This window comes from Lotus japonicus, chromosome 4 (genome assembly GCF_012489685.1).
Source record: "Lotus japonicus ecotype B-129 chromosome 4, LjGifu_v1.2".
Lineage (NCBI taxonomy): Eukaryota > Viridiplantae > Streptophyta > Magnoliopsida > Fabales > Fabaceae > Lotus > Lotus japonicus.
The window spans coordinates 42,130,397-42,145,310 of NC_080044.1; positions in this window are offsets into that span (position 1 = coordinate 42,130,397).

Sequence of the window (14,914 nt, forward strand, 5' to 3'; positions counted from 1 at the left end):
GAAGAAAAACGAGGCTTTATCTATGGTGAAAACTCAAGCTCAACTCGACGCGAAGGCTTTAAAGGAAGAAATGAGGTCAGACGCTGCTGCCTTTGCCGTTTTTTAGCGCGGCCGTGGCCTTTTTCTCGCCAAAGCCCAAGTCCAACATCTTCATCCCCCAATCGATCTCCGCCAGATGGGGGCCTTCAAGAGGGTTACTCCCACCGGGTTGGTTGGTATCGACGATCCCCCGGCTTCGTCGCCGAGCGTTTCCTGAACGAAGAAGATGTAGAGCAAAACGAAAAATGTTAGCAGCTTTTAGGTCAATCCTGTAACAATGATCTATTTTCCTGTTGTTTTTCAATGAGAATTTCGAGTTCTTTTTGTGTTTTTCCTTGCTATGTTTCAGTTTTTTATTTTTTTATTTCTTTTCACTTCAATCGAGCTTAGGCCTTCCTTCTCCGCCGACGCCATTCCCGCTACGAGCTTTGGGCATATGCACCAAAGAGTCCTAGACTGTGAATCATGCGAGTCGTCCTTCCTATAGAGTCCTAACCCTTGCACCTTAAACGCCTCTTCCCCAAACTCCAACGGAGGGTTATCATTGACCACCGGCCAGGAATACTTATGACTTTATCGCGAGTTGCATCATTTTCCCAGGAAAACTCCTCGAGAAACTGCTTTGGCAATAATTCCTGGAGACTGAACTTAGTGTATAAATGGCAGTTAACTCATAACAGTCTTCACATCTCATCTGTTTCTGAATTCAAGCATCACAATGGCATCCTTCGAAAGTTTCACCAGCGAGCTGAGGAAGAAAGCCTTTGATGAGGATCTCTATATCAACGTTAGACATCCTGAAGATCCTAGTGTCTATCAACTGACCAATCAGTTGCTAGGCATGGGCCTAATCCCCGAGATGGAGAACAAACTCAGAGGATTCCTCGCGTTTGTGGAGGAGCTTCAGATCTGTTCCAGCGGGAGCTGGACAATTATACCGATATTCGAGAGGTGGAGGCTTCACTAGAGGCCACGGTGGAGAGTCCTGAGAGGCAGGAGGTTCGCCAGAGCTTGGTCCAGTTGGAGTACAAGCAACACCGTCTAGAGCTTGAGAAAACAGAGTTTCGTCGTGAATGTAGGATTATGAGAAAAAATCCTTCGTTTTAAGATGGAATGCATATGATATGAATAAAAGAGTTTTTTTTTATGAATGCCTCTAGATTTGTGCTAATATGAATGCGTGAGTAGATAAATAATGAACGGAAAAAACGAAAAACGAGTGAATAAATAAATGGGCGAGGCGGGCGGCCAACCATGAATTTCGCCTTTCGTTTCTTCGCTTTTTAGCACGTGTTTTCAGCGCTTGATTCCGAGTTTTGCGTGAGTAGCTTATAGAGTGTGCCATGTATAACTAGGACTTTCGCTCGGTATTGGACCGAGGCTTTTGTTCACATGCATATTTCCCGTAAGAGCAGGTGCGGCCCCACCAGCCTTATTAGGTGGGGTCTTATAGTTGCTCGGGGCTCAATGGCCATATGGGTTGCCCGAGACTTTAGCCTGGTTAAAAATGCTCGCCCGCGTTTCGGGAAGACTTGACTCGCCCATATTTCGAGGAGGTTCTTTGGATAAGAAGCTTATTCGTACACGTCGCCAACGGGTGGCTAAGGTCAGCGCCGGACTTTCCGGAGCGATCCCCAGACATCAAGGTCGTGTTGGGATCGCCACCTTCAGGGAATTTTTCCCACCAGGCTACCATCTCAGTTTAATTGTTAGGAGTATTGCTGACAATATCCTTTTCTATTTGATTTGTAGAAATTTTTACATCGAGGGATGCCTCGTTAAAAAACTCTTGTGATGGAGAAAAAGAGTGCATCTTTAATTTTGGTCCTAGCTTTTCAGTTGTTTCTTCGACATGTTCTCGCTTAGTGACTGGCTCCTTTGATAAGAGTATCACGCCCATCACTCCATCTTCGTCGCCCTGTTTGACAACCCTATAGTAAAAAGGGATCTTTCCTTGTTCATCCTCCCGCTCGGTGCAACAGACTGACTTTGTTGGCCTCCTACTCTCAACTCTTAGCTGCTCGCATTTCCTCTTATCCTGACAGCACTGCGACCGGTTACCCTTTCCTTCTGTCTCTCTCTTTTCCCAAGTCCGACGAATTTCTCCTTTATCTACCTTTAGTTCTGCCGCTTTTTCCTTCTCTCTTGCCGTCCGTGGAGGTTTGCTGAATGCGGGCAGCCCCTAGAGAGTTGCTTCCTTTTGCTCCCAGCTAAAGAGGTCAACGTTGTCTTCTACCAACTTATCCAGGCACCCTTCTTGCTCGACGGTGAGCCTAGGTTCAATCGCCAGTACGCCTCTACTGGTTGTATCCATGTCCCAGTTCTCCCGACGCCGCTCAATGTCAGCACAAACAAAGGATCTGTTTTGCCCTATCTCTCGGGCTCCCTCGCCCTGACTTCCCCTTTTCTTCAACCTTTTTACTTTTTCGCTGATCCGCCGTTCTCGCTTACCCGGGTCGTTCTGGCTCTGTGTAGCCGGACGCTCTTGTCTGCCTTCAGCGACCTCAATCTCATGACACCTGTGTTCGTCGCTAGCCCCCTTCCTATCGTACAAGTTAAGGCAGTTGCTGTAGCATTTCTTCGCCCCCCTCTGATCTACCGCTATTTTCCCTATCCTTCCGCAGAGCAGTGGATATTTTACCACGAGGTGGGCCGTTGATATCACTGCACGGAGGCGATTCAAAGTGTTTCGTCCTATGATGACGTTATATGCTGCCACAACCTGTAGGACCAGATACCTTATCCTTACGAGCTCAGCGTCCTCGCCCACTCTAAAAACTGTGTCCAAATCCACATAGCCGCGCACCCAAACTTGCTTTCCCGAAAAACCTACCAGATTTCCTGTATATGGCATCAAATCCTTGTCTGTTAGCCCCAACTGTCCAAATGCGTCTCCGTAGATGATATCCACTGAGCTGCCTTGGTCCAAAAGCACCCTCTGCACATTGAAACCATTAATTCTTACCATTACCACCAACGGATCATCTGTATGGGCCTTGATTCCCTCAAAATCTACGGACAATATTACTATATTTGGGTGTTGGCACCCAAATGGAGCTGGATATTCCTGTACCGATGCTACCGCCCTTACCCGCTTTCGCCTCGCCGTCGATGTGGTGTCGCCCCCGTCAAAGCCCCCTGCGATTGTGTTGCCCACTTTGATTGACACCCCACCTTCGTCGTTGACAGCTTCCTCCGTTTCCTTTCCCCTCGCCGTTTTCATCTTCCCCTTTTCTGCGATTGGCGCTCGCCTCCGGCTGTCCCGTTGGTCCCTGTCCAATCCGTGACCTGTTATCCGTGGTTGCCTCGCCCTGATCAGCTGCCTAACCTGGCCCCTCAGCGATAAATAGTCACCGGTGTTATGGCCTTCCAAGTTGTGATATTCACACCACTTGCACCGGCCCTATACCTCGTGCCAGGGATCGATTCCGCACTCGCCATCCTCGCCGGTTTCTACAACTGTCGCTCCTAGGAGCGACTTTGCCGATTCCTCACTCGAGTGCCCCTCTGTCCTCCGTCGCCGACGAGAGTTAGTTGTCCGCCGAGAGTGCTTACACTCTGTGCTCTCTCTTCCCGAACAGAGTAGCTTTCCCTTGAATTCCTTAATTAATTGGCCAACTGTTGGAAGCACTGCAAGTGTACAGAATCTACCCGGTTTTAAATTATCGAACCTCAGGGAATTAGATTGCAAATTCAGTTTAAGATTCAAATTCAAGGTTGAAAAGCAAGTAAAATTCAGTTTTAAAGGTTGATTGTTTCTTAGATAATGTAAAAGACAGGTGAACAAGTAATTAAGCGTGTGAAAATCAGAGATGAGATTTCCTTGGGTTCTTGCTCAACTCATTCAGTTTTAGCAAACCTTTCTTACTCACAAAGTTCAAAGTCTCTCCTTGATGTTCTAGCCTAGGAAGTCATCTATCGATGCCTCGCAAAAATTACCCTTTCTAATCAAAAGATAGGTTCAATTCCTTGACAACCTAAACATTTGCTAGAAGCACTAAGCATACAAATCAGGCCAACAAACCCCTACCCTTCCTATATTCCTAGTAGCAAGCATAGAAGAGGTAATTCCACAACAAGTCCCAATTCTATAACAAACTTTCGTTATGAAAATAGGAAAGCAAAAAGCTAGCATGCATTCAAGCTTAAAAGATAAAGCATAGGAGTGGGATTCAAGGGTTTACTCAGAACAACATGAATAGAAAAGGGATGAAAGCTAAAACATTCAAAGTCTTATAAAGAACCCAAAGAAAAAGGGGTTTTAGCCTAGCATGGCTATGAAATCCATACAAGAAAGTAAAGATGAAACCTGGAACATAAGGTTTAGAGAAAGCTCCTCAAGCTCCAGAACCCAAACCCTCTCTTCTAACTTATTACAATATGAGAAATTGACAAAAAGCCCCAAGAGAAATGTCTAAAAACCAATTTATAGGCAAACCAGGCGAGTCTGGGCGCTCAGGCGCCAATTCAGAGCGCCTGAGCGCCAATTCCAGCTCAAAACAGGCTCTCTGGAAGGTAATTGGCGCCTAGGCGCCGATTGAGCATGCCTAGGCTGTAAGATCAAGTTTTGATCGTGTAGTACAACTCTATGTTTTGATGATTACAAGTTAACATTTTAGTATGAACAATTATGGTACTCTAACGTGTTTTCTGAGTGTGCTCTTAACAGGCTCTGACCTTAATATAATCTCACACAAATCAGAAGCACTTTGCCTAAAGAGTGACCCTAGCAACGCTTTCGCAATCTGTATGCTCAATCTGAACAGTAGAAAAGCTTCAGAAGATCTGAAGTTAATCAAGCATGATATGAACTCAGCTCACTTGAAGTTCTGAAGATCCAGACGTTCTGATAACCCAGTCACTCTGAAGGTTCAGATGTTCTGATGGTGTAGAAGACTCTGAAGATCCAGAAGCTGAAAAGTGAAGACTCTGAAGTCCAGAAGCAAAATGGCTCTGAAGACCAAGTACTTCTCCTCTGAGTTCAAAATCAGAAGGTACAACGGTCAGAGAATCCATGCTTCCCTCTGACTCTGATCAACAAGCTTCACAAGTTCCAACACGAAGCATTCCTCTGATTAGAAGTCAACAAGGTTAAAGGTCATGTCACTATCCAAAGAACAAAAGCAAATGTACTATCCTGACGACCTAACCTAACATTCTCAGCCACAGCAGAAGCTGGAAATCCCAGATCTTCCCTCCAACGGTAGCATTCCCATGCAATGTTCAAACCCTAATCCTTGGAGTATATATAAAGGCTGAAGACTGAAAGATGCGGTTGGAAGAAACTTACACGCGCAATCTATACTCAAATCTTCTAAGCAATCTTTCTTCATCGAACTCATTGTGTTTACTACAAGCTTTTAAGAAGCAATTTCTTTGTAAACAATATTCTTTAAACAATTGTTTAGTTTACCTTTAGGAGATCAAGGTTGATCGGATCCTAGAGAAGACTAAGAGAGTGAATCTTAGTGTGAGCTAAGTCAGTGTATTGTTAGTCACTTGTAGGTTTCAAGGGCAGTTGTAACAAATCTCTGATTAGTGAATTGCCTTCATTCTAAGAAGGAAGAAATCACCTTCACGGGTGGACTGGACTAGCTTGAGTGATTCATCAAGTGAACCAGGATAAAATCCTTGTGTGCTTTTCTCATCTCTTATCTTAAGCACTTTACTTGTGCCTCGAAAGATTTGTTAAAATCTTAAGTAGAAAGTTTTATTCTGAAAACGCTATTCAAACCCCCCCCCTTTCTAGCGTTTTTCATACCTTCAATTGGTATCAGAGCGCAAGTTCTGATTACCACACCTAACAGTGTTCAGTGATCCGGGCCGGTGTGAAAAACAAATGGCTACCACCAGTGAAATGCAAAAAGATGGTTACAATGCAAAGCCTCCCATGTTCGATGGTCAAAGGTTCGAATATTGGAAAGACCGAATTGAAAGTTTCTTTCTGGGCTTCGACGCAGATCTCTGGGATATCATTGTGGATGGCTATGAGCGTCCAGTTGATGCTGATGGAAAGAAGATCTCCAGATCAGAGATGACTGCTGAGCAAAAGAAGCTTTACTCACAGCACCACAAAGCTAGAGCTATTCTTCTTAGTGCTATTTCATATGAAGAGTACCAGAAGATTACAGATCGTGAGTTTGCCAAGGGTATCTTTGAATCCTTGAAAATGTCCCATGAAGGAAACAAGAAAGTAAAAGATTCAAAGGCGCTATCCTTGATCCAGAAGTATGAATCCTTTATCATGGAACCTAATGAGTCCATTGAGGATATGTTTTCCAGATTTCAGTTGCTTGTAGCTGGAATAAGACCTCTCAACAAAAGCTACACTACAAAAGATCATGTCATAAGGGTTATCAGAAGTCTTCCCGAAAGCTGGATGCCTTTAGTAACTTCAATAGAGCTTACAAGAGATGTTGAGAGTATGAGTCTAGAAGAACTCATCAGCATACTGAAATGTCATGAACTAAAGCGCTCAGAGATGCAGGATCTGAGGAAGAAGTCTATAGCCTTCAAATCCAAATCTGAGAAGTCTAAATCTGAGAAGTCAAAAGCTCTCCAAGCTGAAGCAGAACAATCTGAAGAAGCATCAGAAGATTCTGATGAAGATGAGCTGACTCTGATCTCCAAAAGGCTCAACCGCATCTGAAGCACAGGCAGAGCAAGTACAGAGGCTCTGGAAAGGCCAAAGGAAAGTTTGAATCCTCATCAGGCCAGAAGAAGTCCTCAATCAAGGAAGTCACATGTTTCCAATGCAAAGAATCAGGGCACTACCAGAGTGACTGTCCAAAGCTGAAAAAGGACAAGAAACCAAAGAAGCACTTTAAAACAAAGAAAAGTCTGATGGTGACTTTTGATCAGTCAGAATCAGAGGAAGTTGACTCTTATGGTGAAGTTCAAGGACTCATGGCTATTGTCAAAGACAAAGAAGCAGAGTCAAAAGATGCAACTAACTCTGACTCAGCATCAGAAGAAGATCCTAACTCAGACGATGAAAATGAGGTATTCGCTTCTTTCTCAACCTCTGAACTAAAACATGCTTTGTCTGATATTATGGATAAGTATAACTCGTTATTGACTTAGCATAAAAAGTTGAAAAAGGATTTATCTGCTGCTTCTAAGACTTCTTCTGAACATGAGAAAATTATTTTTGAATTAAAAAATAATAATCATGCTTTAGTGAATTCCAACTCTGTGCTTAAGAACCAGATTGCTAAGTTAGAAGAAGTAGTTGCCTGTGATGCCTCTGATAGTAAGAATGAATCTAAATATGAAAAATCCTTTCAAAGATTCCTGGCTAAAAGCGTAGACAGAAGCTTAATGGCTTCAATGATCTATGGCGTAAGCAGAAATGGAATGTGTGGCATTGGCCATTCTAGACCCAGTAGAAATGAGCCTCCTATGCCTAAGGCTAAATTCTTGTATTAATGTTTTGTACCCTCTAGTACTATATTGCCTGAACCATTACCTGTTAAAGTTGCTAACCCCCCTCTCAAAAAGGGAACCTTCTCCATGTCTAAATATCATGCTAAAATTCCTTTACACTATCATGCTGAGAAACCCAAGGTGATCAGAACCTCTGAGGTAACTAACAAGAGAGGACCCAGAAAGTGGGTACCTAAGGATAAGATTATCTATGTTGCAGATATCCTTGATAGCTCCACTAAAACACCAATCATGGTATCTGGACAGTGGATGCTCGCGTCACATGACGGGAGAAAGGCGTATGTTCCAAGAGCTAAAACTTAAGACTGGAGGCGAAGTTGGCTTTGGTGGCAACGAAAAGGGTAAAATTGTTGGTACTAGCACTATTTGTGTAGATAGTAGTCCATGCATTGACAATGTTTTATTGGTAGACGGCTTAACTCATAACTTATTGTCTATAAGTCAATTAGCTGACAAGGGTTATGATGTTATCTTCAATCAAAAGTCTTGCAGGGCTGTAAGTCAGATCGATGGCTCTGTTCTGTTTAACAGCAAGAGGAAGAACAACATTTATAAGATCAGATTATCTGAGTTGGAATCTCAGAATGTGAAGTGCCTTCTTTCTGTTAATGAGGAGCAATGGGTATGGCATAGACGGTTAGGGCATGCCAGTATGGGAAAGATTTCTCAGCTGAGTAAGCTCAACCTTGTCAGGGGCTTACCCACTCTGAAGTTCTCTTCAGATGCTCTTTGTGAAGCATGCCAGAAAGGCAAATTCACAAAAATCCATTTCAAGGCAAAGAATGTTGTCTCTACCTTAAGGCCGTTGGAACTTCTGCATATCGACCTGTTTGGACCAGTGAAAACTGAGTCTATAGGTGGCAAAAGATATGGGATGGTCATTGTTGACGACTATAGCCACTGGACATGGGTAAAATTTCTATCCCGCAAGGATGAGTCTCATTCTGTGTTCTCCACCTCATAACCCAAGTGCAAAACGAGAAGGCTTGTAGGATTGTGCGTGTCAGAAGTGACCATGGTGGAGAGTTTGAGAATGACAAGTTTGAGAGTCTGTTTGATTCCTATGGAATTGCACATGATTTCTCTTGTCCTAGAACTCCACAACAAAATGGTGTTGTTGAGAGGAAGAACAGAACTCTTCAAGAGATGGCTAGAACCATGCTCCAAGAAACTGGCATGGCAAAGCACTTTTGGGCAGAGGCAGTAAACACAGCATGTTACATTCAGAACAGAATCTCTGTAAGACCAATTCTGAATAAGACTCCTTATGAATTGTGGAAGAAAATAAAACCCAACATTTCTTATTTTCATCCTTTTGGTTGTGTTTGCTATGTTCTAAACACTAAGGATATATTGCATAAGTTTGATGCTAAATCTTCTAAATTTCTATTACTTGGTTACTCTGATCGATCTAAAGGTTTCAGATTTTATAATACTAATGCTAAAACTATTGAAGAATCTATTCATGTTAGATTTGATGATAAGCTTGACTCTGATCCGTCAAAGCTAGTTGAGAAGTTTGCAGATTTAAGTATAAATGTTCCGGACAAAGGCAAAGCTCCAGAGGAAGCTGAGCCAGAGGAAGATGAACCAGAAGAAGCTGGTCCCTCTGATTCACAACCTCAGAAGAAGAGCAGAATCACTGCGTCTCATCCTAAGGAATTGATTCTGGGTAACAAAGATGAACCTGTCAGAACCAGATCAGCCTTCAGACCCTCTTAAGAGACATTGCTCAGTCTGAAAGGATTGGTGTCCTTAATTGAACCTAAGTCAATTGATCAAGCTCTTCAAGACAAGGACTGGATTTGTAACACCCCGATTTCGGTGGCGTCACTTTAGTAACCAAAAAGAAAATAAAAGCGGAAAAACGTGAATATTTTTTTTTTCGATCGATAATCGTTTTAAATAAATAAAGACTTGTCAAATCAATGAAACATCGACAGAATATAAACAAGACTAATGTACAATATATATGCACACCCCACAGTAAACAGCAGCCACGTCACGAGTAACCTCCAGTGACGGAAAGTAGTGCCTGACGACAAATATGTACAACACAAAATATAAGGTCAGTATTCGAAATACAGTCCTCCAAAAGAAAGTAGGTCAGCTCAAAACAGCCCGAAGACCTCCTAATCCGACCAACTCCCTGTGACTCCCGTAAAGGGAACCACACAAAAAAACTAAAGATCGGGGACCTACCCTGCCCCAAAATGAGAAAAACTGAAGATCAGAGCCTCGACGCTACTCCTACCCTAATCCCTACTAAAGGAGTACTACACACCACCCCCAACTACGCACCACCGTGATCGTCGTCTGAATCCGAATCCAAGACGATCAGGTCGATGACTGCATCGGTCCTCACATTGGGGACTACGGGTACTGTACCCGATCCCAAGGCAGCAACAGCCGCGATTGTTGGTGAGCTAGACTCAGATGAAGCCCCTCCTACAGGCAACTCCTCTGAAGGGTCCTCCTCGTCCTCAGGTGATGGTGGCGGTACCACAACTCCAGGGCCATAGTGCACGCCCGGCGGTAGGTTGAAGCTAACCGTGTGGCGTCTCAAGACTCCTTGCGTCAGGTTCCCCATTCGGTCCACGTGGTCCTCCATTATTCGCCCCGTGTAGATGGCTCGGTGAGTGGCGGGGTCAACCACCCACGCACCCGGGGTGTCGGTATCCCGTAACTCAAACCTGGTCCCCCCCCGAAGGGACGACCATCTCGAACCAGTCGGCCATGGACATCTGACAAAAAGGGCATACATAGCCCCCCATACACAGGTAGCACGCGCAAGGGTCAACTCACAGAATTACATAATAGTACAATCAATAGGCAAAACTTAAATAGTAGCCACATAGGCTTAATTATGATAAACAACAATATAAATTGTATATCCTGCCAAATAAAATAAATGACATTTGCAGGCAATTAACATGTCTCAAACAATAATAACAAGTAGCAAACACATCCAGCAACTAAATCAGCATGAATGGTGCATGAAATGCATATGCAAAGGAACAAGATGCATTCCGGAGGGATGGGCACCAACGAGTCAGCCCTAACACCAGCCACGGTGGGACCATTTCCGCTCGCGTGTCTCTTATACCAAACAAAGTGTAGTCAGATCAGCAGTAAACCCGCAGGCCTGCCATTTCCGTCTGCTACCAAGAATCACCGTAGTGTTCTTACATGGAAATCCGGGTCTTATGACCATTTTTGGAATCCAACGAGGTCCGGTAATCCCACCGTGTATTAACCTCAATGAGTGCATGAATGCAAGTGGTTAGCCAAACAACGTCTCCGACCTCACTCGTCACGTCGTCACGTGTTCTAGCTAACTAATTGTCTCTAAAAAGAATACCCTAAGGTAAATGTCGATTCTGCGACAAAAGACAATTAATTATAAAAAGTAGCTCATGATGATTTCTCGAATCATCCGACTCATCTCCATCCGATGGTCAAAAACTGCTCAGCGAGCAAAAAGTACCAAAGTACTTGGAAACTACCCGTTTCCGGCTTATCTTTCAGATAGCTCAACAACAAATCTGCTCATCGAGCGAAAGAGCATCAAAGTACTCAAAACTCATCAATTTTCCTGACTTATCCTTTAGATAGTCGAACAACAAAACTGCTTCTCGAGCAAAGAGTATCAACATACTCGGAAACTCATCAAGTTTCCCCAAAACTTGGACTCGGCGACACTTCTCATTTTCCAAAAACTAATATTCAAGTCCTAAGCTCTTATTTGAATTTGTAATCATTAATCAAAGGTTTGGAGGTTGTTTAATGTCTTATAAATTTTCTTGTAAAATAGTTTCCATTTAGTTTTGTCTCTAAACTTATAAGTTTAAAAGATCCCGTAATCCCAAGTTATTCCCAGAGAAGGTCTCGATCCATCAAAACAACAACAAGGCCCGAACCTCTGTTCGTCCCGTCAAACTTTCTCAAAATCTCACGATAAATCCGGCATAATCGCCCGTTATCCTCACTCTGTCGAATCAACAGATATATGTGTATTTGCATATTCAAAACAATACAATCCAACAGTCATGGCACATATATCAATATATCAAGTTTTGATCGTGTAGTACAACTCTATGTTTTGATGATTACAAGTTAACATTTTAGTATGAACAATTATGGTACTCTAACGTGTTTTCTGAGTGTGCTCTTAACAGGCTCTGACCTTCATATAATCTCACACAAATCAGAAGCACTTTCCCTAAAGAGTGACCCTAGCAACGCTTTCGCAATCTCTATGTTCAATCTGAAAAGTAGAAAAGCTTCAGAAGATCTGAAGTTAATCAAGCTCTGATATGGACTCAGCTCACTTGAAGTTCTGATGATCCAGACGTTCTGATAACCCAGACACTCTGAAGGTTCAGATGTTCTGATGGTGTAGAAGACTCTGAAGATCCAGAAGCTGAAAAGTGAAGATCACTCTGAAGTCCAGAAGCAAAATGAATCTGAAGACCAAGTACTTCTCCTCTGAGTTCAGAATCAGAAGGTACAACGGTCAGAGGATCTATGTTTCCCTCTGACTCTGATCAACAAGCTTCACAAGTTCCAACATGTAACACCCCGATTTCCGGGTGTCACTTTAGTAACTAAAAATAAACTTTACGCGGAAAAACAGGTATATTTTTTTTCGATTCCTTTTAAATTAAAGCGATAGAAAATAAAGACACAACCCAGCAACTAAACTAACCAATGTACAACATATATAAACAGGTACAGCCTCAGCTGCTCGTCAACGTCACGCGCACTCGCAGTGACCCCAAAGTAGTGTGCCCGTAGGCAAAAATGTACAGAACCAGTGGTGTAAGTAAAAGTCATACGTACAGTCATCCAAGAGAAAGTCGGCTCCAAAATGGCCTCAACAAAAGACCCATATATTCCGACAGACTCTCTGTGATTCCTCATGAAGAGAACCACACAAAAAGCCATGTATCGGGAACCTACCCTGTCCCAAAAGTAAGACGAATCAGAGCTCTACACAAAATATGACGCTGCCTAACCTACCCTCCCAGTACCGCTCATAGCTCCTCCTCCTCTCCCTCGTCGCTCGGCGAGTAGCTGTCCACGTCGCTGTCGGAGTCAGAGTCGGAATCCACCATGATCATCTCGGTATCTAAGTTCACGACCTCCCTCCTAACTGTCCTGCGCACCGTCCTAGTCAAGCCCGTCTAAACATCCACCTCTCCAGTAAGAACATCCTCCTCCACCACCCGAACCAGGGGTTCCACACGGTAGCCGCGCGGTGGAGTAAAAGGAAAACGACGTGAGGCAGATGGAACAACATACTCCCTCTTCGGCTCCACGAGCCTCGAGGACGACGCCACGTCGGTAGGATCGATAGCAGTAGCAGGAGGTGGCGCAACAGGTGCAGCAACATCAGCCTCGATCTCGGATGGGTCCTCGTCATCGGAAGAAGATGAAGTCGGAGGTGGTGCAGGTGGTCCTCGACCAGTACCTGGTCCACAGCGAACTGAAGGCGGCAAGTCAAAGCTCAGCTCCATGCGTCGTAGCACTCCCCTCGTCAAACGTCTACGCTCGTCTGTCCGGTCCTCCATGACCCTTCCCCGGTACGTCACTCGATGATCCACAGTATCGATCACCCAAGCGGTGGGGGCATGACGGTCCACCAACTCAAACCTGATCCCCCCCGAGGGAGAGACCATCGAAAACCACTCCGCCATCGACATCTGGCAGCAGGCCGACCGTCCAAACACAAACATGAAACCAAAGCCAAGGCGCTAGGGTCAACTCACGGAAATAAGTAATTATACACTCAACATGTGATTGGGGTATAGATATATATGTTTATATATATGTTAATAATCCTAGGTTGTTGGGCAAGTACAGAAGATATCCCAAGCGAAAAATCAAGAAAAACGGATAGTTTTACGAAAAGCTCGAAACTTTGAGCACAGAAAGAGATATAGAAACGCAGTAGAAACAATGATCAGAGGTAAGAATTAAGCTAGTTACCTCGATACCTTGAAGTAGGGACAAACAACTCGAAGATCGGTCAAGTTTCGGCGAAAATCTCCTCTCCTCAACTCGCGGCTCCAATGGAAGAAAATGGAAGATATTTTGATTTTTCAACTATTTATAGGAAGGTGAAATCGCGGGAAAATGAATATTTCGCGATTCCGATTTTTGCAGCACGTTCATCGGTGAATTCTAAGCGAGATTCTGGCGACAGAATTCCAGAACTCAAAACAAATCTCTATAATTAGGGAAAAACGATCCAAAACGATCCAAAAGCGGTGTAAGTTAATCTGTCCCGAAAAACTACTTTTTGCTGTGAAGGTCAGACGACAAAACTTCGTTCTGAAGAAAGATTGGAAACATCGAAAAAAATCTAGCAGCGCGGGTGGAAACTTCGTTAAAAGCTCCGAATAGAAAAAGTCTTCATTCAGTGATTGAATTTAGGGTTTTTGAAGCAAAGAAATTAGCGTCGTCGGACTTCCGAGAAGTGAATACTATCATGCGTATAGTCCAGGGTTCCGAAATTAAACACTGGTCGAAGGAAAAATAAAGAGAACTTCTTATTTTTCCAAGGATTTGAAATCTCACTTAAACGTTGCTTTAAGAGCGGAATTAGCCTATTCTGGACACTCTCGCCATAAGGCAGGTGTGCAGACGACTCGTACTAACTCCGAAAACGACTATGAAACAATCCTCAAGCAATTCCTGAACTTTCTTCTTCATTAATCTTTCTCAAACGGCGAACTCCTGTCATGCTTACCCTGATCCAACGCGTGAGTCGGAAAAGTAACTAGTTCTGCAAATCCAGGTCTTACAATACTCCCCTCCAAAAAGAAAGTTTCGTCCACGAAACTCAGAGTTCTGCGAAAAGTCCGGGATACTGTTCCTTCATCTTGTCTTCTAATTCCCAGGTAGCGTCTCCCGTGTCGTCGTTCCATATCACCTTCGCCAAAGCAATCTGCTTCCCTCTCAGCTGTTTCACTCTTCTATCCCCAATACGAATCGGTGGTGCCTCAAAAGTCAAATCATCCTTCAGTTCAACGTTGTCTGGCTCAATTACATGTGTCGGGTCTGGAATGTACTTCCACAACTGTGACACGTGAAAAACCTTATGAATGTTGGAAAGAAACGATGGTAGCGCAATCTGATACGCAACTGGTCCAACACTTCGAGTCATTTGGTAAGGTCCAATAAACTTGGGCGTGAGCTTCCTTGACTTAATAGCCCGCCCAACTCCCGTAGTCTGAGTTACTCGTAGAAACACATGGTCGCCCTCTTCAAACTCTAGGGTTCTGCGTCGCTGATCAGCATAACTCTTTTGTCTGCTCTGCGAAGCTCTCATCTTTTCTCTGATCTGCTTAACCTTCTCAGTCGTCTGTTGCAGAAGTTCTGGCCCAATCAACAAACTCTCCCCATCTTGATACCAACACAATGG